Here is a 21,913-nt window from a genome sequence, read left to right as displayed (position 1 = left end):
GCTCAATAAACCAGCGTTGCACACATCGTGATAAGGTTTATCAAGCAGAAACACAAAAGCAGGAGTTGTTGGATTTATTTGTGTCACCCCCTGAGGAGCAAAGGGGACTAAGGGGAGGAACAGGTTCAGCCCCCTTGGAGGAGAGACAGGCTGGACCGTCTGCTCCCCCACCCACCTCTGAGTTACAGACTATATCGTATCCACCATTGCCTGGGAGTGATAGTGATGAGAGTGCAGGCAGTCCCATAGCATCTCGGACTAGAAAACAAACAAAGGAAATCATACAAGCCCCTTTAAGGGAAGCAATAGGACCTGAGAAGGAAAGGGTGTTGATAAAAGTCCCCTTCTCTACAATTGATTTAGAAGGTTGGGAAAGAGTTGCCAAAAACTATAGAAGTGACCCAATAGGAACAGCTAAAAGGTTAAGATACATGATTAAGCAGCATAACCCAGACTGGTCAGATATTCAGTTATTGTTGGATGCATTGACAGACACAGAAAGACAGCTAGTTTTAAAAGCAGCAGGAGACTTAGCAGAAGGCTTTTGCAAAGCAAAAGAAGAGGATGTTAAGAACTTCTTTCCCCTCCAAGACCCAAAATGGGACCCAAATGATGAGGGGCAAATAAAAAAGTTATGTCACTACCAAGAATGTATAGCAAAGGGGGTGGAGCGGGCCATCCCCAAGACTATAAATTGGTCAGCTTTATATGCAATTAAACAGAACCCCTCTGAAAGTCCTTCTGAGTTTTTGGATCGCTTGAGAGACACAATGTGTCGTTATACATCATTAGATCCTGAATCAGAGATAGGGATACAGCAGCTAGCAAGTTTATTTTTAGGGCAATCTAGTCAAGATATCACGAGGAAACTTCAGAGACTCCAGGGGCGAGAGGAAAGGAAGTTGGAGGTCTTGCTAGGAGAGGCATGGAGGGTTTTCAGCAATCGAGAAGAAGGATATAGGCAAGGAATGAGAAAATTAATGGCTGTAGTAAAAGAAGAAAATAAAGGAGGGCAGAGACAAAGACCACCTAGACAAGGACCACCCCGGTTGGGTAAAAATCAGTGTGCAAATTGCAAAAGACTTGGACACTGGAAAAATGAGTGCCCTGAACGAAAAGGAAATGGGAAAGGGAACGGGGGAAGGGAGGTGGTGGTTGCTCACACAGAAAGTAATTGAAGGGGACCGGGGGACCTTACCCCAGGAGATCCGCTGGTTATAAAAATGAAACTGGGGGAGGAAGGGAAAGAGGTGGAATTCATGGTGGATACAGGAGCAACATTTGCAGTTTTAAACAAAGCTCTGGTGCCAGTAGGGAATGATTATGTCAGGGTCAGGGGAGCAACTGGCCAACCTGAGATAGCATATTTTTGCAAGCCACTCAAATACAAATATGGAAAACAGTGGGGCATCCATAAATTCTTATACATGCCCAATTCCCCAGAATCTCTCCTAGGGAGAGACTTATTGGAGAAACTGGAGGCAACTATTTCATTTAAAAATGGGGAAGTTATTCTGGAGGTGAATGAACAAAAATATGTAGAAGTGCTGAGCTTAATACTGACAACCATTAAGGCTAAAGAAGAAATTAGTGAAGAGATTCTGAATCAAGTCTTCCCGGGAGTATGGGCCTCCAATGTACCAGGGAGGGCAAAAAAAAAATGCACCACCAATACAAATTAGGCTCAAGGAAGGAAAACAACCAGTTAGAATTAAGCAGTATCCCTTGAGGAGAGAAGATAGAGAAGGAATTAGCCCGATAATTGAAAATTTCTTACAACGGGGGATTTTGAAAGAATGCCAGTAACACCAGAACTAACTTGGTTCACTGTTTTAGATTTGAAGGATGCTTTCTTTTGCCTCCCTCTCCATGAAACCAGCCAGAAAATTTTTGCATTTGAATGGCAAAATCCCAAAAGTGGACGCAAAACTCAGCTCACATGGACAGTTTTACCACAAGGCTTCAAAAACTCGCCCACCCTGTTTGGAGAACAACTCGCAAAGGATTTGGAATCCTGGGAAGCCCCACCAGGAGAAGGCAAAATGTTGCAGTATGTAGATGACATCCTCATAGCCACCCCCACAGAAGAAGGGTGCGTGGCTTGGACAGTAAGCCTTTTAAACTTTTTGGGGCTCCAGGGATATAGGGTGTCAAAGAAAAAGGCTCAGGTGGTAAAACAGAAGGTGATCTACCTGGGCTATGAAATCAGTGCTGGACAACGGACTTTGGGGAAAGAACGCATAGAATCAATATGCCAAACCCCAAAACCTCAGACGATAAAGGAACTGAGAACATTCCTGGGTATGACAGGATGGTGCAGACTATGGATATACAACTACGGATTGCTCGTGAAACCTCTGTATTCACTCATTGCAAATGGAAGCAGAGACCTTCAGTGGACAAAAGAAACCACACAGGCCTTTGGTCAGCTGAAAAAGGCCCTCATGTCAGCTCCAGCTCTAGGACTTCCAGACGTGAGTAAACCATTCTTTCTCTTCTCTCATGAGAAACAGGGAATTGCCCTGGGAATACTGGCACAGGACCTGGGCCCATACAGAAGGGCAGTTGCTTACCTTTCTAAACAGCTAGATGCAGCAGCGAAAGGATGGCCAGGTTGCCTCAGAGCAGTGGCCGCAGTTGTACTGAACATTCAGGAAGCCCGTAAGTTCACCCTGGGCCAGAAGATGACTGTGCTACTGTCTCATACAGTATCCTCAGTCCTAGAAACCAAGGGTGGCCACTGGCTCTCCCCACAACGATTTCTGAAATACCAAGCTATCATGGTAGAACAAGATGATGTTGAGATAGTGGTAACTAACATTGTCAACCCAGCTTCCTTTCTCAGTAGGAACCAAGGAGAACCAATTCATCACGATTGCCTGGAGACACCCCTCTGGATGATGCGGAAACCTGGTTCACTGATGGAAGCAGCTACGTCATCAATGGAAAGCGACATGCTGGGTATGCAGTTACCACATCAAGGGATCTAATCGAATCAGGACTATTACCAACAGGTACCTCTGCACAGAAGGCAGAAATAATTGCCCTGACTCGGGCATTAGAGTTATCAAAGGGAAAAAGAATAAACATTTATACAGATTCAAGATATGCATTTGGAGTGGTGCATGCCCATGGGGCTATCTGGAGAGAAAGAGGACTATTAAACTCACAGGGAAAGAACATTAAACATGCGCAAGAGATACTACAACTATTGGAAGCAGTCCAACTGCCTGAAAAGGTGGCAATCATGCACATTAAAGCACATCAAAAAGGAAACTCAGAATTGGAGGAGGGAAACGAGCTGGCGGACAGAGAGGCAAAAGAAGCAGCAAAAGGTGAGGTAACAGTGGAGGGACCCTTAATTCCTGATGGCCAAATCTCCCTAAAAGGTAAGCCAGTGTATGATAAGAAGGACAGAAAGCTAATTGAAGATGAAAAGGGAACGTATAACCAAGAGGGATGGGCTGTTACAGCAGAAAAGAAACTAGTTACCCCCTCCCATTTATTATGGTCATTAGTAAAAGAGGAACATCAGAAAACACACTGGGGAATTGATGCCCTGCATAACTACTTGACTGGAAAAATCATTGCTAGGAACTTATACGCCACTGTCACTCAGGTAGCCAGGCAGTGTGAACTTTGCCTCCAGACTAACCCTAAGAATACCCCTAAACCAAAACTTGGCCAAATTGGAAAGGGCCATGGACCTGGTCAGCAGTGGCAAATTGATTTTTCAGAATTGCCAAGAAAAGGGGGGTATCGATATTTGTTGGTACTAACAGATACCTTTTCAGGATGGCCAGAGGCTTTCCCCACCAGGACTGCAAAAGCTCGGGAGGTAACAAAGGTGCTGTTACAAGAAATAATACCACGCTTTGGAGTTCCAGCCACAATATCCTCAGAGAGGGGACCTCATTTTATTTCTAAAATAGTACAACAGGTCAGTCAGCTTCTGGGCATAGATTGGGCCGAACTTCACACACCATATCGCCCCCAGTCAAGTGGCCAAGTTGAAAAAATGAATCATTTGATTAAGCAACAAATTGTGAGACTAGGGCAAGAAGTTAATTTGCCTTGGCCCCAGTCTCTCCCACTAGCATTGTTGCGACTCCGAACTAAGCCCAGAACCAAAACAAAGCTGAGCCCCTTTGAAATGCTCTATGGGAGACCATATGGTGTACAGAAGGGAATATCCACCCAAATTGGGGAAGAAAAGCTGGCTGTTTACATGGTGGCCTTAGGTAAGCAGCTTAGAGAAATTGAAAAACACGTGGCTGGAACTCAGAGCAGAGGGCTAGATGGACCAGTGCATGACATACAGCCTGGGGATTAACTTCACACACCATACAGAAAAGACCTTGGAGCTGCAGTGGGAAGGACCGTTCCAAGTGCTTCTCACCACTTTCACTGCGATTAAGATCCAAGAGCAGAACACCTGGATTCAACACTCTCAAGTAAAGAAAGCTCCTGAGGCCCCTTGGAAAGTAACATCGGGTGCTAATGAACTGAAACTAAAATTCACTCGAACAAAATGAGTATATTGTGGTCGGGGGTGTTTAGCAATTTAGGTTGCAAAAGTCTAATCAGGAGAATTGTTTTGTTAGCAACCCTAATCACGATCCTAGAACTAAAACCCACCTCTAGCCAGAGTAATGCTGAATGGCCTTGGTCCCAAGCCTTTACTTGTTACACTGGATCCATGGGAAAATACTCTGACATAAAAAGTCTGAATCTATCAACTGTAGTCATGCACAGAAACCAAGCATACGAAAGACAAGAGTGGCAGAGACAAAGAATATGGTCACTTCAAGGAACCATAGGAGAAGAAATTAGGATAGGGTGTCGGATGATCAATGGAACCGATCATAGGAGAGCAACCCAAATTAGTGTTTTAACATCTCCCACGGACGAAAACTGGGAGGTTTGTAGTCGTTCAAGTGAAATAGACTGTTGGTGTAACTTTACATTAATACAGACTGTTGAGGTAGTTTGTCTCTGGGCCCGGGATACCATTGGGCTCTCCTTCAAGTTTAAAATAAATGCCACAACTGAGCCCATGACCCCAGCCCAAACCCAAATCACGCCTCTTGGGCCTGGACCTGAAATTTACAAAATCGGCCCATATGTAATAAGAAATACAGGCCAACAGCAGTTATTGTTTAACCCAGAATGATCTCCTAAGCGTGTTGAATTACTAATGCAAACTAACATCTCTGAAATTCAACCAGCCTGCTCTCCCTTTTTAAAAACGTCCTTTGAGGGTTGGATGACCTGGCTGCAGAAACAAGCATATACTGGAAGCAGAAGGCAAAGAGATCTGACTGGAATATTAGGGACAGGGCTGGGAGTCCTAAACGGAATTGATTCTGAAATATTAATGAACAAATTAGCCACTGCAACAAGTGATTTAACTAAATTAAAACAACCTTTACAGTCATCTTTGTTAGCATTGGGAACCAGTCAGTGGCAGGTCTCGAGAATACTGCCAAGGTTGAAAAAGGCAGAGGACCAAGACCATGGGTCAATCATAGATGCACTTGCTGTGGTTCAGGATAATGTGTCTCTGGCCTTTAGCTGTATACAGGCACAATTATGGTTGCAATCAACAGCTGCCTCAATTATAAGGGAAGGAAGCGAAGGAGCCTTTCCAATTGAGATTCGAAAGGCCGTGTGGGACAGAGCTATGGATTTTGAGAAGATATTTCAGTCTTGGTGGACTTTGGTAAACTTTACCTATGACTCAACTGACAACGTAGTTACTGCCTTTGTGCTCACCATACGCAATGCCACAGTTTATGTTATTCATCCTATTATATCACTGGGACTGAATCATGAGCAGTCAGTGCTCTACCCTTCAGAGCACAGGGCATGGGCACGGAGAGTGGGTGAAAAATGGCAAACTGTGAATCTAGAATCTTGCGTTACCCGGGAACAACAGGGGTTCATTTGTGAGAGTAACACAATCGATGCTCAAGATATATGTCTTGATACTGAACAAGGTGTTTGTCACTTTGAGATTCATCCGGATACGAGCCAAAGGCCTGTACTTGTATATATTGGTCAAGGTTGTGTATGTTTGAGAACTGCGTGTACTTTTATAGAAACAGATAAGGGTAATGTAACTTTGCTCAGTAAGAATTATCTTAACTTTTGTATTTGTAACTTTGTTAGGATTTCAGGGTGTGACTTTCTGTATTTGGCACCAGTTGTGTCTCATCAGCTAATTAATGCCAACAATAAGATGTACCACAGGTTGTCACCCACGCCTATTGGAATGAACCTCACTTTAATTAGACAATTAATCAAACATCAGGACCTTGTCAAAATTCTAGAGAATATTCAAAAAACTGGGGAGAAAACCTTAATTACTGTCCATCATGACATAAAAGAAATAAGCAAGGTTCTGCAAAGAGTGAAACAGGATGCAAGTCACAGTTGGTGGGATTCACTTTTTGGATGGTCGCCCACTGCAACTGGAATCCTAAATACATTATTATGTCACCCCATTATTGTTTTACTAATATTAGTAGGTATAAGTTTAACACTATCCTTTGTGATACTCATTTGGAATTGCAAATTGTTACAACGAATAACAATACTAACCTCTTTATCCCAGATTCATGGTAAAGCATTGGGAGACACATATCGTAGAGATTGGAGCTTGTACTAAGTAAAAGAATTTACTATTTTGCTGAAAAGGGGGGACTGAAACATGGGATTAGAACTAGAAGATATTAATCATAGAAATTAGAAGGTATTGAATAGTAATAGGCATATAAAATAATGGATATTGCTTAGGGCCACATCCTTAGGTTACGTGAGAATATACCGTATCCTGGCCTATGGGAAAGGAAGAGACTACGTGCAGAGCAGCAAAGAGAGACCTGATAAGGAGGAAGAATGTATATGGAAAACAGGATACAGGGTGTAAAGACAACTGAAAAATGGGGCCCCTTATGTTCTGGAAACAGATGGATCCTGGCCCCTGGCTTGGACCGTGGCCAAGGAATCAATGGGCATGTGCAAAGCAGTGGGGTCGAAAAGTCAGCCTGAAGAAGACCATTCTTACTTCATCCCTTTTACGACCCCCGAAGCCTGGGACGACCACCAGAGACAGCTGCGCAGGCGCAGAGGACCGACAAGCTGATTAGCATACAGAGCGGAGAGGGAGGGGAGCCAGGAAATGACCCATGGGGAAACTTAATGCATATGTAACACTCCAGGGGATAAAAGAACACGTGTGTAAGCAAGGGGCACGCATGGATTTGGGGAAATGTCCCACATGCGTCCGGCCGAATAAACATACCTACTTTAAAACTCACTCTGTCTCTGAATTTTAGAGTCTGGCTCCGCGTGTCATCCTGATCCCTACATCTCTGGTAGGTTGCCGTCTCCTCCCTTTGCAACATTAATGCCGCCGAGATCGATAGCCGTGTCTCGGCCGCGCCTGGGAAACGGCGCTTTCAGCCCCTCCATTGCCAGTGGGTCGGTTCTCCCCGTTTCTGAGAGAGGCAGCCAGCAGATCTCTGCGGCAGCTGTCTCAAGATCCCCCCCATGTCACGGGTGGGGGCGGCATCTGCTTCACCATCAGCAGTCCCCACGACAACACTGTCCATTCTGTCAGCTCCCTTGCCGTCAGTCATGGAGCTTGCGCAGCTGTACCGGCCACGCCCATCATCCATGCCTGTCAGCGAGTGTCTATTCCAGCCGACATCACGCCCCCGGCCGGTTTCCCCCTCCTTGTTCATGGTGCTTGCGCAGACGACAGTGACTGTGACTGCCGCATCAGCGCCGTCTCTCCGAACAGTAAATCACACAGCAGGGGCTGTGTCTCCTTTTGTTCACCCATCTTTGGTTGCGGGGCAACTGCCTCCTCCTCCTCCCAGCACAGCGGCTGACTTGGTTGACTTAATGTCTTCTATACCTAGTACCGCCAGCCACGGCAGCACTGCCCTCCATGACGCCTCCAGCTGCGCTGTCCACAGCTGGGCCCCTGGCCGTGGCACAGTTGGCAGCCAGCCCCCATGCATCTGGGCCTGCGACCCGCCCTACAGCTTCATGGTCCGCAGTCGGTCATTCGACTTCGGAGCGTTCGGCTGACCCACCACCCACCACCCCCTGCTGCTTGCAGGCTGTCTTCCCCATCCATGGGGAGCGTGAATGCCAGCAGCGTGCCAGCAGCCAGCCCCCCAGTGGGGGCGTGCCCTGGTGGCAGAATGCCAGCACCGATGGGCGAAGTCATCATCCGTGTGAAATCTCTGGACTTTGCCTCTCTGTTGGGTGACCATGCGCCCCAAGAACCCTCGCATCTTTTGGGATGCCGTTAAGATGCGAGCTTCAGAAGCTGAGGATAAGGATCTGTCAGACAGGGTGGGGAGGCCACGGTGTGCAGCTGACACCACACTTACTCCGGGGGGAGGGGCCATGGATGTCAGTCAGACAACTTTTCTGGCATCTGTGGGGGGGATGCAGGCAGTTCAGGAGAACCATGTTCTGCCACAAGGCCAGGTGCAAGCTCTTCCCGTGTATAAACCTGTCCCAAATTCAGGATACACCAACAAGCATGATGTCATTGCCTGGCGGGTGATCCAGGATTTGCAGGACATGGTTGCAAAATATGGCCTTGGCTCTGTGCAAGTTATGCAGGCTCTCAGGGTGATAAACTTGGACCTGCTTGCTCCATTTGATATCAAGCATATTGCTCAGGCACTGTTTCAGTCTGTGTAGTATGAGGTTTTTTTGGACAACTGGATGCAGGCTGACGCAAAGGTGGCAGCAAGCAACAGGCTTTTACCTTGGGAAGACCCTAGGTATGGTGTGGGGGTGGATGCTCTCCTCGAAGAGCAGGCCTTTTCCAATCCTGATTTTCAGGCTACCTGGGACTCTGCAGTTCTTGAGCAGTGTCAGAGGCTAGGATTTAACACATTGTTGAAAACTGCTGAGACGGTGTCCCCCAGGCCACAGTTTACAATGATAGTTCAAGGTGCGGGTGAGCCTATTTTGCTATTTGCTGAGAGACTTGCAGCTGCCCTGAAGAAACAGGTTGAGGATGATGTCTTAAGGTGGATTTTATGCCAACAGCTGGCTTGGGTCAACTTGAACAGTGAGTGCCAGAAGATCAGAGATGCTCTTCCAGGCAACCTGACGCTAGCAGACATGGTCAATGAATGTGCCAAGATGGGTTCTGTAGACCACAAGGTGTCCTCCCTGGCAGTTGCTTCACAGCCAGGCCAGGTACCCTTAGGGGACAGACAACAGAAGAAGAGCAAAAATAAGGGCAAGAGAAAGCAAGGGACACACAAACCGACAGGGCCGGGTGCCACCTTGTTGTGCTCTAGATGCCTGAGGGCAGGTCATTACTCAAACCAATGCTAGGCTAAATTTCATGCCAATGGCCAGCCTTTGGCAGGACCGGGAAACGGGAAGATGAGCACACAGGGGAATTGCGCCCTGACACATGTGATTCCTCAGAGCATGGCGCCGGCTCAGATTTGCCCAGCCAGCTCAGAGGCATCACCCACGGCTCCGCCAGCATGGATGTATGTACTGCTGATGCGGTCATCTTAGAATCCTGTCGTGAACATAAGGTTCCTTTGGACATGTTCAGACCTTTGGGACAAGGACTGAGCACACTGCTTGTGGGGAAATCTAGTGTCATCCACCAAGGAATCTTTGTTCACCCAGGAGTCATTGACTCTGACTTTTCAGGTCTGATTTTTGCCATGGTTTTCACACCCTCCCCCCCATCACTATTCCGGCAGGGACTCGGATTGCTCAACTTGTGTTTTTTCAGTCATGTATCCCCAGGACTGGCCAGCAGGCTCGTGGGAGTGGTGGCTTTGGATCCATGGGACTGCCACAAGCCCTCTGGTCTGCAGACATTTCTGCTCAGCGACCCCAGATGGTGTGTACCCTGACCCTACCAGGTGCCCACCCGCCGATGATCGAGCTTCAAGGTTTGATCGACACAGGGGCGGATGTGACAGTCATCTCTCTCTCTGCGTGGCCTCCTGCATGGCCTTTGGCCCCCGTGGTGGCACCCATCGTAGGGGTGGGGGGTGCTGCACGTACCCTGGTGAGCCAACGGTCCATGCTCATCAGTAACGCAAGTCGGCAGGTGGCTGCAGTTTGACCCTATGTCATTCCAACTCCGATCAATCTATGGCGGTGGGATGTATTAGCTGCCTGGGGGGTAAGAATTGGGACGAATTTTTAATTGGGGCCACTGCATTGAAGGGCGGAAGATATCCCGCGCTGCCTTTGCGGTGGCTGGTGGACAAACCCATTTGGGTTCATCACTGGCCCCTGACAGAAGAAGTTGGTCACCCTTCCTCAACAGGGACACTGAGCCCTCTGCTAGTCCCTGGAATACTCCCATCTTTGTGATAAAGGCTGTGAAGTGGAGGCTCTTACAGGGCCTCCGGAATATCAATGTGGTGATGGAAAGCATGGGGGTGTTGCAGCCTGGTATGCCCTCACCCACCATGATCCCTGCGGGATGGGAGATTTTGATCATTGACTTGAAGGATTGTTTTTTCACAATTCCTTTGCACCCTGATGATGAACCAAAGTTTGCCTTTACAGTGCCTTCAATGTGCAAACCAAAAAAAAAAAAAAAAGGAGGGATGCCTGGAGAAACCCAATCAACCACCTCACAGTGCCACAGAATTCCAAGAATCTTGTCATTTTAAATCAGTTTCTCTCTTTGCATTCTTCAGGTGAGATGCACCTGCCTCAAGTGAAAGTCTGGATACGGGACCTAGACACTAATAAGTGGGAGGGCCCGTGCGACCTTATCACTTGGGGCCGCGGGTATACATGTGTTTCCACAGATACTGGAGTACGATGGGTACCTGTAAGGTGTGTCCTCCCAGACGTGCGGCACCAAACCAGAGTGTGGCCAACAGGCAACCTCTGAATGATGATCAAGATGATGACAATCAATCAGATGGCCCATCCACGAGTTGGGAGTGAGCATTCCATCCTTTCTTTGCTTTTAAAAAATGACTGTTGACAGGCTGAGACTGTTGGTTCTTTGAACAAATTAATGATGAGTTGTTATTGTATTAGATGTAGTGTTGAGATTGTATTAGAATAAATAAATTATTTTAGGATTGATAGTGCATTTCTTGAAAGAAGGAATCACAAGATCCGATCTCTCTAACCATTTCAAATCAGCATCCGATTGAGGAACCTCTGGAGCTGTGTTTGTTCTCCTTCCTGCAAGGGGCCCCGCAGAGGATTACAAACACTGCCGCCTTCTTTAAACAAAAAGGGGGACCTGTGGATGTGACAGCCTGGTCAGAGAGTGAGAAAACGAGATAAGTTTTCTCATGGCTCACTTGTGAGACTCCTAGGGAGTTGTAGAGAAACAATGATAGCTTGTTATTTTAAACAACCTGCAGGTGGTGTTTTTCCACTCTTTGTTTTTCTGTTCTTCTCAAGGATTGGTTGTGAGAAAAGTGTTTTTGTTAATTAGCCAATCAGGTAGAATGTGTTGGAACAGTCTATAAAGAGAGAGTTTTTCGCATTAAAGTGACGGTTGTGCAAACCAGCCTTCTTGGAGTCTGTACCGCTTTCTTACTCAATAGCAACATCTTTGTTCTCAAGTAATTTGTTAATATCCACCTACAGGTATTATAAAATCTCAAAATGTTATTGGCCAACCCTGGATGCTCTTGGGTATCCCTCAATCTGGCTGTGTTGTTCAACTCCGGATACTCTTGGGCATATCTTCAATCCGGCAGAATTTTGTTCAACCCTGGATGCTCTCGGGCATATTTATCCCTCAACCCAGCAGAATTTTTAGGGGCCCCCTCCACTTTTCATCCCACTTTCCCAGTGGATTGTGCCAGGAAAACCCTCAGCTCACTCTCTCCAAGAGGTCCAACCCCTTCCCTGAGACCCAGTCCCAGTTACCCCAGGGTATTCTCTCACTCCTTTTATCTCTCGCTTAGTCTCTTTACTGGCTGTTTTTCTCACGAAAAAACAGAACCACAGCATGGGAGACTCATCACTCACTTCGCAGGTCTGGGATAACCAGCCTGCATCTTAGTCACACACAAATTCATCCCTCTGTACCTTCCCCCCTGAAGAGTACTTACAATCCCCTTTTCTTCTTCAAGTCTTCATGCACAAGAATGTATGGAGCTACCGCAGTTTTTGGGAGCCTTTTTTTTTTTTCCTTTTCCTTTGCTGTATGCGTCTCCTTTTGTCCACCAGGTGTTCTACCTGCAACCGCTGACCACGCCAGGAGAGACAGAGCAAAGCTGCCTAAACCTGGCAGGGCACACCTCCCCTGCTCAGGATCTCCTGGTGATCTTGGGAGTGAGGTGTTACATCCCAGGATGTGATGTGAAAATTTAAAAAGTTTAATAAAGGACAATAGGAGACAAGGACCATAAAGCAAAAGTTTTTATGGCCGGGTGCATCTTGGCACTTAGCCAAGACCACACTTTTGCCTTTGGGGATACCCCTTAAATCAGCCTGTTGCATATTTATAGACCCTTATCTATATCTATAAACTAGTTTACATATTCCAGGAACTATTTTACATGGCCCCTGCTTGGGATCTGCTTTTTTAGAGCATGCCTGTTTCTCGGCTGTGGTTTTGGCTCCTTCTCATCTATTAAACCACTAAGGAACTAGACACCCCTCTGTGAAAGACACATGCTAAAAACAAAAAAACCCCAGGAGCTTTCTCTTTCCCTTCCAGTCAGGAGTGAAGTAAACATGGCTGGGCGGGCCCCATCCCGGGCTGGGCCCACCGACCCTGCTGCGGGGCTGGTCTCCCTTTCCCTGGCCGCTTGCCAGTTCCCCTTCCCTTCCCCCATCTACTCCCAAGCAGGGAGAGGGGGTGCCGCGGGCCAGATAGAACCAACCTTACTAACATCTAACTACTTTCTACAGCTCCCCAACCCAAAACCCAGCCGCACTCGCTACACCCCAGGAGCAGCCCCGGGTTGGTACCAGGATTTTATCCCGTAGAAATTACCCACAACCATCAAACATGAAAAAAAAGACCACCCCCTTCCCCCCAATCCTGACATACTACTACTAAGTTCTAGCCTAACTATTTAAATCCAAGCCACCTCCCCCAACTACCATCTAAAGTACCCAACTCAAACAAAAATTAAATAACCATTTAAAAGGCCCAGGCTGCAATCCCTCCAGGGGTGTACCTGCTCTGTCATGGGCTTATTCATGGCCACACATCTTGAGGTCCTCCAGTAGGACCTCATGCACAGCCACTGATGCTTCAAGATGTACCTGCTATGGCACAGACATAACCACAGGCACATATGCTTTGAGATTTACCTGCTCTGGCATGGATTTATCCATGGCCACAGACACTTCAGCGTGTCCTGTTCCTGTGTGGACTCATCCACAGTCCCTTCAACTTGAATTTACACTGGACTTCTAGCCTGTCCAGCACAGCAGCACAGAAACAGCAATGATGCCCAGGCCATCTGCCAGGGCATGCATATGGCCATTGCTGTTATCAAAATGTTCCCAGGCACAGCAGAGTAAGAAGATGAGCAGATGAGCAGCACACCAAGCAGCAAAAAGCAGCCATGAGCAATAGACTCTAATATACAGTTAGACAAAGCAAGCCCCATGGCAAGTACAGGAGCCTGCCCATTGAAAGCTAAAGAGGACTGATGCCTTGAGAAGGCTGACCTAGAACAGAGGCTAGACAGAGCTAATGAATAAAGTAGGTATTTATCAAAAGGCTTCAATGGATACACCTTGGGCAGTACAAGAGCCCAGCCAGGGCTACACTCAAGATGAACCCAAAATGGTCACAAAATGGACGACCAGTCACAAGGTCTCACATTTTTATAAGTTTTGATCCATTTGCATATTGGAATTAATTGTCCAGTTATAGCTTTAGGTTATGAAGTTCCATCCTCCTTGTTTTTCTCTCTTCAATTCGCCATTGTTTATACTTTTTGGGCCCGGATCTTTTAACGGTTGTCCTTGGTCAAGCTGGAAAAGGATTGTTTTGTCTACCTACCCTGTGAAGAGAACTTGCTAACACTTAATATGAAGCTCAGAGCTACACACTAAAGCAACACAGAATCTGAAAAAGAAGAAAGCTAAAACTTAAGGCATCAGCACTAACAGATCTAAATTCCATCTATCACATCCCAATCAAATCCATCATTATCCTGAACCCTTTGATCCCCTCGTTGGGCACCAAAAAAGGCTGTCGTGGTTTAACCCCAGCCAGCATCCAAGCACCATGCAGCCATTTGCTCACTGACCCACTGAGTGAGATGGGGGGAGAATCAGAAGAGTAAAAGTGGGAAAACTTGTGGGTTGAGATAAAGGCAGTTTAATGATAGAATCATACAATGGATTGGGTTGGAAGGGACCTTAAAAATCATCTAGTTCCAACCCCTCTGCCATGGGCAGGGGACCTTCTACTAGATCAGGTTGCTCAGACCCTATCCAACCCAGCTTTGAACACCTCTAGGGATGGGGCATCCACAATTTCTCTGGACAACCTGTACCAGTGCCTCACCACTCTCACAGTAAAGATTTTCTTCTTAGCATCTAATCTAAATCTATTCTCTGTCAGTTTGAAGCTATTCCCCCTTATCCTATCACTACATGCCCTTGAAAAAAGTTTCTCTCCATCTTTCTTGTAGGTTCCCTTCAGGAACTAGAATGCTGCAATTAGGTCACCCTGAAGCCTTCTCTTTTCCAGGCTGAACAATCCTAATTCTCTCAGCATTTCCTCATAGTAGAGGTGTTACATCCCTCTAATTATCTTGGTGGCCTCCTCTGGACTTGCTCTAAGAGCTCCTGTGCTGAGGACCCCAGGGCTGGATGCAACACTTCAGATGGGGTCTCACCAGAGTAGAGGGGTAGAATTCTCTCCCTCACCCTGCTGGCCACAGTGCTTTGGATGCAGCTCATGACATGATTGGCTTTCTGGGCTGTGAGCACACATTGCTGGCTGATGCCCAGCCTCTCATCCAACAGCACCCCCAAGTCCTTCTCAGCAGGGCTGCTCTCGATCTGTTTATCCCCCAGCCGGGATTAATACCAAGAGTTTTCCCAACCCAGGTGCAGCACTTTGCACTTGGTCTTATTAAACCTCATGAGATTCCCATGGGCCCACGCCTCAACCTTGTCCAGGTCCCTCTGGATGGCATCCCAACCTTCAGGTGTGTCAACTGCACCACTCAGCTTGGTGTCATCTGCAAATTTCCTGAGGGTGCACTCAATCCCCTTTGTCTATGGCATTGATGAAGATATTAAATAGCACTGGTCCAATACAGACCCCTGAGGGACACCACTTGTCACTGATCTCCATCTGGACTCTGAACCATTGACCACTGCCTTCTGGATGTGACTGTAAAACCACATTCTTATTCTTTTAACACTCCACCTATCCAATCCAATTTAGAGAGAAGGATGTTGTGGGGGACCATGTCAAAGGCTTTACAGAAATCCAGATAAATGACATCTGTAGCCCTTCCCTTGTCCACTGATGGAGTGACTCCATCATAGAAGGCCACTAGGTTGGTCAGGCAGGACCTGCCCTTGGTGAAGCTGTGCTGGCTGTCTCAGATCACCTCCTGTCCTCCATGTGCCTCAGCAGAGCTTCCCGGAGGATCTGCTCCATGATCTTCCCAGGCAGAGAGGTGAGTCTGACAGGTTGCTAGTTCCCAGGGTCCTCCTTTCTGCTCTTTTTAAAGATGTGGACAATGTTTCCCTTTTTCCAGTCACCTGGGACTTCACCTGACTGCCATGATTTTTTGAATATCATGGAGAGTGTCCTGGAAACTCTATCAGCCAATGACTTTGGAATGCATCTTATCTAGTCCCATAGATTTATGTACATTTAGGTTCCTCAGGTAGCCATGAACCTGATCTTCTCTTAGAGTGGGAGGGACTTTGCTCCCCCAGTCCCCATCCTGCTGTCCATCCACTCAATGGATGACAGCAGGATGGGGAGAGAGGTTGCCATCAAAGACTGAGGCAATGAAGTTAAGTACCTCAGCCTTTTCCTCATCCGTTTTTACGAGTTTTCTAGTACTGTTTATCATTACACCTTCTTTAACCTTCCTTTTCTGATTAATGCCTGTAGCAGTCCCCCACAATAATGTCACCTGTCCCTGCTCTCCTTTTAATCCTGACCGATAAGCTCCTAGTCAGCTCCTCATCCCTCCCCAGGGGAAACTCCATTCACTCCAGCTGCTCATTTATATAGTCTGTTTAATGTACCAGTAGAAGCCCTTCCTGCTCTTCTTTGTGTCCCTTGCCAGGTTTAGTTCCAACTTGGCCTTGGCCTTCCTCACCCCATCCCTACACAACCAAACTTTCCAGGTTACCTGTCCTTGTTTCTACTGCCTGTGCATTTGCTTCTTCCCTTTGGTTTTACTCAGCCATGCTAGTCTCTTGCCTTCATTGTCTGATTTCTTGCTCCTGGGGATTGCTGGTTTGAAGCAGGGACTTGATAAAAAGAGGGTGCTGGACAGGAACAAACGCAGATCCGAACCGATGTGGCTAATCATACGTTCTCCGTTTATCGTTTATACAATGGCAGTTTATATACACTTCAAGACAGTTTACAATCGTGAGCACACTCTCATTGGCAAGCAAACCTTGTTTGTCTTTGTCTTAAGGTGGCTAAAGTTTCACACTGCAGACCTATACTAATTCACACCTAGATAGCTCAGTATACTGTGGTACACCTTAACATAATTTCTAACTGCGCCACAAACTTATTTCTGACTGCGCCATAGGCTTCAAGGCCTCACCGAGGCCTGTATCTGAGGCCTAGGCTGGGGTAGCTCAACCTTCACTCTAAACATACAAATCATGACCTCTTTCTCTCAGAAATTCTTCTACACTGGTTCTTGTGCTCTATGGTAAACCAAAAGCCATGCAAGCAAAGCAAATCAAGGAATCCATTCACTACTTCGCATCAGCTTTATATCCTAAGCATGATGTCATACGATATGGAATATCCCTTTGATCAGTTGGGGTCAGATGTCCCACCTGTGTTCCCTCCCAGTTTAACTGTATCCCAGCCAAAACCAGTGCGGTGACGCAGCTGGGCCTTGCAAGATTAAGGCTGAATGCCACCGTGCCTGCCCTGAAGCTCCCTGGCTTCGCCTGCCCGGCCGAGGCACAGTCAGCAGCAGGGGACACTCCCCTGTTTCTTGACAAGATTTGGGGAGCGGCTAAGACAGAGCGCTTCGCTGTCTGTCTTGGAAGGAGGAGAGGCAGCATCCGAGGAGGTAATGAGGGAGTCGACTCAAGGCCGGGGAAAAAGTCTCAAGTTTAATGCAAGCTCTGAGGAGCTCCGAATGCCATTGTCCCGACAGCCGAAAGCATTCTTGAGGCTCTCACAATCAGCTGAAAGCAAAGGTTCTGTCATAAACACATCTGAGAAAAATTGCATTGCCTGATCATTACAAGTTCTCAAATCATAATCATGAAAACTTACTTAAACTACATGAGAAAATATGTACCTTATAAAACTGAGTTAGAGCTCTTTATTTTTCCTCAAAAGAAATCAGAAGTGATATTGGCCAGAGGTTGCTATTGCCAACACAACTAGTGACTAGTCAAAAGTCTTATGAATCCTGTGGTTTAGATGTTGTATTACTGAATGACACATTTATCCAGAGTTGATATAAATCTTAATATAAAAGTGGGGTGCTAGATAAGACTGTGGCTTAGTTGTGGGTGTGGCTATTTTACTATATGCAGATAGAACTAAGTTGATCCTAGGAACAATATATATTATTATAGATGAAGTGGTACAACCTCCCTTATGTGAATTCCTCACTACTGGTATGACTTCATATCGGGATAAAATACTAACCTTTGTAAATGACTTCTATGGTGCTGTTCCTTGGAAAACATTGAAGAGTGCAATGTTATGCAAGTGGCAGATCATGTATCACCTATTAAGGACTAATTCTCAGTTTTATTTAATGAAACTTTTTTCACTGTGTGCTTCAGGACCTTAGCTCTAGCAGAGCTCAACATATTCTTTAGCATTTCTATATTATTTTACTACTCTATAGTAAATGAATGCTGATTATTAAATTCCTATTTAAATTATTCATTGCTGTCTGCCACAGGGAAATACAGGCAGGAATGATCAGAATTTGCAGTGCTGAGCTGTGTGTAGTGTGTGTGTTTTCCAAAAGCTTGGTAACTTGTATTGCATCTTACTAGTGTTAGAATAGATCATTCAGTGTTTGAATTCCTTGACATACTGTACTGGCAACTTTATGTGTAAACTTCCTATTTCTCCCTCACATTTTCAGTTGTAAGGTGGCACTGGAGGGGTTCATATGTCTATTTCTTTTAATTTGGTTTGAATCAACAAAACATAAAGGGAGGAAAAATAGCTAGTTTTTCAGGGCCTTGGATGTATTGTAGAAAATTGTGCATGTTGCATCATCTATCAGTTGATGAAAGTTTGTCACACTGTTCCACTGAATTTGATGAATTTCCTTCAGGACGTAAAATGCTGCACAGTGTGATGTTGAACAGTGTGCACATGATGTGTGTGTGTAAACTAAAAAAACTGTGTCACATGTCATTTTGTTCACATTAGTTTTCTTTTTTTTTTTGGCATAGGAAAAGAAATCTAAGATATATATTGAGGGGGAAAAAAGATTGATTCACAAGATTGTGTCCCAACAAATTCAAAGCAAGATATGAGCCATCACATAAAGGGTAACTCTGGTAAGCATTATCTTTGTGGCTATTGTGCAGCCTTCACCAATATAGTAGTCACCTTTCCCATCCAGAAGGTCCTCTTTTGACAACAGTTGTATGGCTTGAAAACCAAGGATGCAGTACATCAGCTGCAGAAAGATGGAATTCGAAATCTCTATCGTGGAATCCTTCCTCCATTAATGCAAAAAACAACTACCCTGGCTCTAATGTTTGGCTTGTATGAAGATTTCTCCTCCTTGCTCCATAGTCACACAAATGCACCTGAACTTCTAACTTGCAGCATGGCAGCAGCACTTGCAGGGACTACAGAAGCCTTTCTTACACCTTTTGAACGAGTCCAGACTTTGCTTCAAGACTACAAACATCATGACAAATTTACAAACACTTACCAGGCTTTCAAGGTACTAAAAGTCTATGGGATTAGAGAATATTATCGGGGTTTGGTGCCTATTCTGCTCCGGAATGGAAGCAGTAATATCCTCTTCTTTGGCCTACGAGGACCTATCAAACAATATCTGCCTGAAGCAACTTCTTATAGCACTCACTTAGTCAATGACTTTATCTGTGGCGGGCTGTTGGGTGCCATGCTGGGATCCTTATTTTTCCCAATGAATGTTGTAAAAACTCGTATGCAATCTCAAATTGGTGGCGAATTTCAGTCTTTTTCAAAAGTTTTTGTGACAATATGGCTAGAACGTGATAAAAAATTGATGCATCTTTTCAGAGGAGTCCATCTGAATTTCCATCGTTCTGTTCTGTCCTGGGGTATAATCAATGCAACATATGAATTCTTGCTAAAGCTATTAAGAAAAATGTTACCTTCCTTTGAAGCACCTCTATTCACTTGGGTATTTGTACATTTTAGGTCACTTTGTCTCTGGAAATAGGTTGATTTGTGGAACTTTTTGTGAATAACATGGAATACCATGAAACTTGGAGACAATTCAAGGCAGCCATTACATTTCAGTAGGGAGATGGATGACATTGCTAGTGGCTGCTTAGTGTGGAAGGTAATTAGTCTTATGAACAACCTTGAGTATTTATGGGGTAAATGGCAATATGTCTAAATCTTGATGCAGTTTGATATACTTCTAAACAAGTTAAAGTATTTATATGCTGGTGGATAAATTTACCCATAGTGGAATAACTAGACAAATACAAAGTAAAAAAAAAAAAAATCTGTATATTGGTCTAGTAGCTTATTCTATAATTTCCAATATTTCCCAATACTCACAATAATCAAATTTTATGCTGCACATTGTATAATTTGAAAATAAAGAAGGAGCCAATGAAAGCTAATTCTTTTGTTTGAAACACTATAGAGGGTTAAAAACTGAGCTTCCAAATGTCTTGGGGCTCTAAATTATCTTTGAAGTTTAAACAGAAGCTGCCAATTTTTGATTAGGATGACTTTCTTTCTGAACCTCAAGTTTTGAACTGAACCTACACAAACTATTTTGTCAACCATTTTACCACTCAGCTTAAACATGAGCATCATCTCATTCATCAATAGCTAGTGAATATTAAACTTCAGTGTAAACTGACCAAGTGCAAAGTGGGATTGTGCCTATGTATGAGTGTGCCTTGAAATGGAAAGGTGGAAGGAGCAAGACAGCAATTTTATCTCAAGTGTTAAAAGTGTTCCTTGTTGAAAAACCTATTTGCAAATTTGGCATACTCAAGTTTTCTGGTTTTGTATTGCTTTGTTTCTGTTGCAAACAAAAAACTGATCTCACTCCAATGTTCAAACAGTAATACATCTTCCTTTGATTAGCAAATTACTTGATTTACAGCTTTTTTTTTCTTTTGCAAACTATTTTTGTTTAATTTGTGCTGTGACAGAATTTTATATCAGCACTGACAAAGTGAGATTTCTGGGTATAAGCATTTAAGGCCTTAAAGGGAAAGCAAGCATAACTACCAAACAGGTGACTGTCTTAATTCTTAGTTCTTTTTTCTTTATTTGGGGGTGTGTTATTCATGAAAAGTTTATGAAGTATTCTTTGTTTTGGATTTGGGGGCAGGAAAACTTTCAGAAACTATTTTTAATTGTTCTTTTCCTATGTTTTAGGCCCTGTATAACTATCAGTGGTAATACAGTAAAACAATAAAAGGAGTTGTGTGGCTAATAACTTACAGTTCAAGCATTTGTAATTTGGTTAACAGATAACAATATGCAGTAAAGACAGGGTCAGCTGCTATGCATGAAGGTTACTTGCATGTTTCATTCACCAACAAAGAGAAAGGTGCAAAAGGGTATTAGCAAACATAAACATGACCCAGATTGAATCCTAGAGTGAGGAAGAAAACAACCAAAGAAGCCATCAACATGAACATCATATTCCTCCTGGCCATGGAGAGCAGTGAAAGAGCAAGCATAACACCAGGGAAAGGAACAGAAACTAAGAGTGGGAGTGGGGGTGTGTGTGTTGCAATTTGAAATACATTATTCTTTCTTTTCATGTAACAATTAGATCCAGACTAATAATGATTAGACTCTCAAGTTTTCAATTACACTAACAATACATTTTTGGCTTTACTTATGCATATCAATGCCTTAAAGAACCTAGAAATGAAACAACACACTTTTGAGATAATATTAGTATAGGAGGTAATATAAAAGTTGGTCTTTATTGGAGGCCTCCAGGGGCAGATATGGAAAATGTCCACAAAATGCCCACCCCCACACAGGGTTAATACAGTTTTATAACTTTTGCAAATTAGCATAATTGACAAAAATCACCAATTAGAGACATAAGTGGTTAGGCAATTTCCCCCCGGTTCAAGTCCCTCCTAAATCCTCCCCACTCAGTTGGGAAATAAACTTTGTTTATGAAAATGTGTCTCAAAGAGGTGGTCTCAACCTTGGTTCCCAGGAAGAACCAAGATAGGATTGGGGCCTATGTGATTTGTCTTTCTGCCTAACAGGGTTGGAAAAAGTACTGGGGCAAACTAGGAACTATATAACTACACAACAATAGAGCTAGAATATATGTGTAAAGAATATAGAGAATATATAAGCAAAAATCATTCTGGCAGCATTTCCCCCTTTAGTCTTGTCTAGTGTCTACTCTTTACATTCAACCACAGCATTGCATCAGCTATTATGCAAAGATTAACTACAGATATATGTAGTATGAACAGTTCCTTTTATCCAGGCCCAGTTCAGTAACCATGAAGTGAGTGTATAGAAGGT

At 44.8% G+C, this 21,913-nt stretch overlaps 1 long non-coding RNA gene and 1 pseudogene across 1 annotated transcript in view; both read left to right on the top strand.

Moving 5' to 3' along the window:
- LOC137464317 (uncharacterized) overlaps positions 1–21,913 on the top strand; it is a 139,645-nt gene that overhangs the window by 75,220 nt on the left and 42,512 nt on the right. The gene's annotated exons all lie outside the window — the stretch shown is intronic.
- LOC137464267 (mitochondrial nicotinamide adenine dinucleotide transporter SLC25A51-like) lies at positions 18,473–20,849 on the top strand (annotated as a pseudogene).

The sequence above is a fragment of the Anomalospiza imberbis genome, chromosome W, assembly GCF_031753505.1.
Source record: "Anomalospiza imberbis isolate Cuckoo-Finch-1a 21T00152 chromosome W, ASM3175350v1, whole genome shotgun sequence".
NCBI lineage: Eukaryota > Metazoa > Chordata > Aves > Passeriformes > Viduidae > Anomalospiza > Anomalospiza imberbis.
Note: the sequence above shows the minus strand (reverse complement) of the source record. Positions and strands in the feature narration are given on the sequence as shown.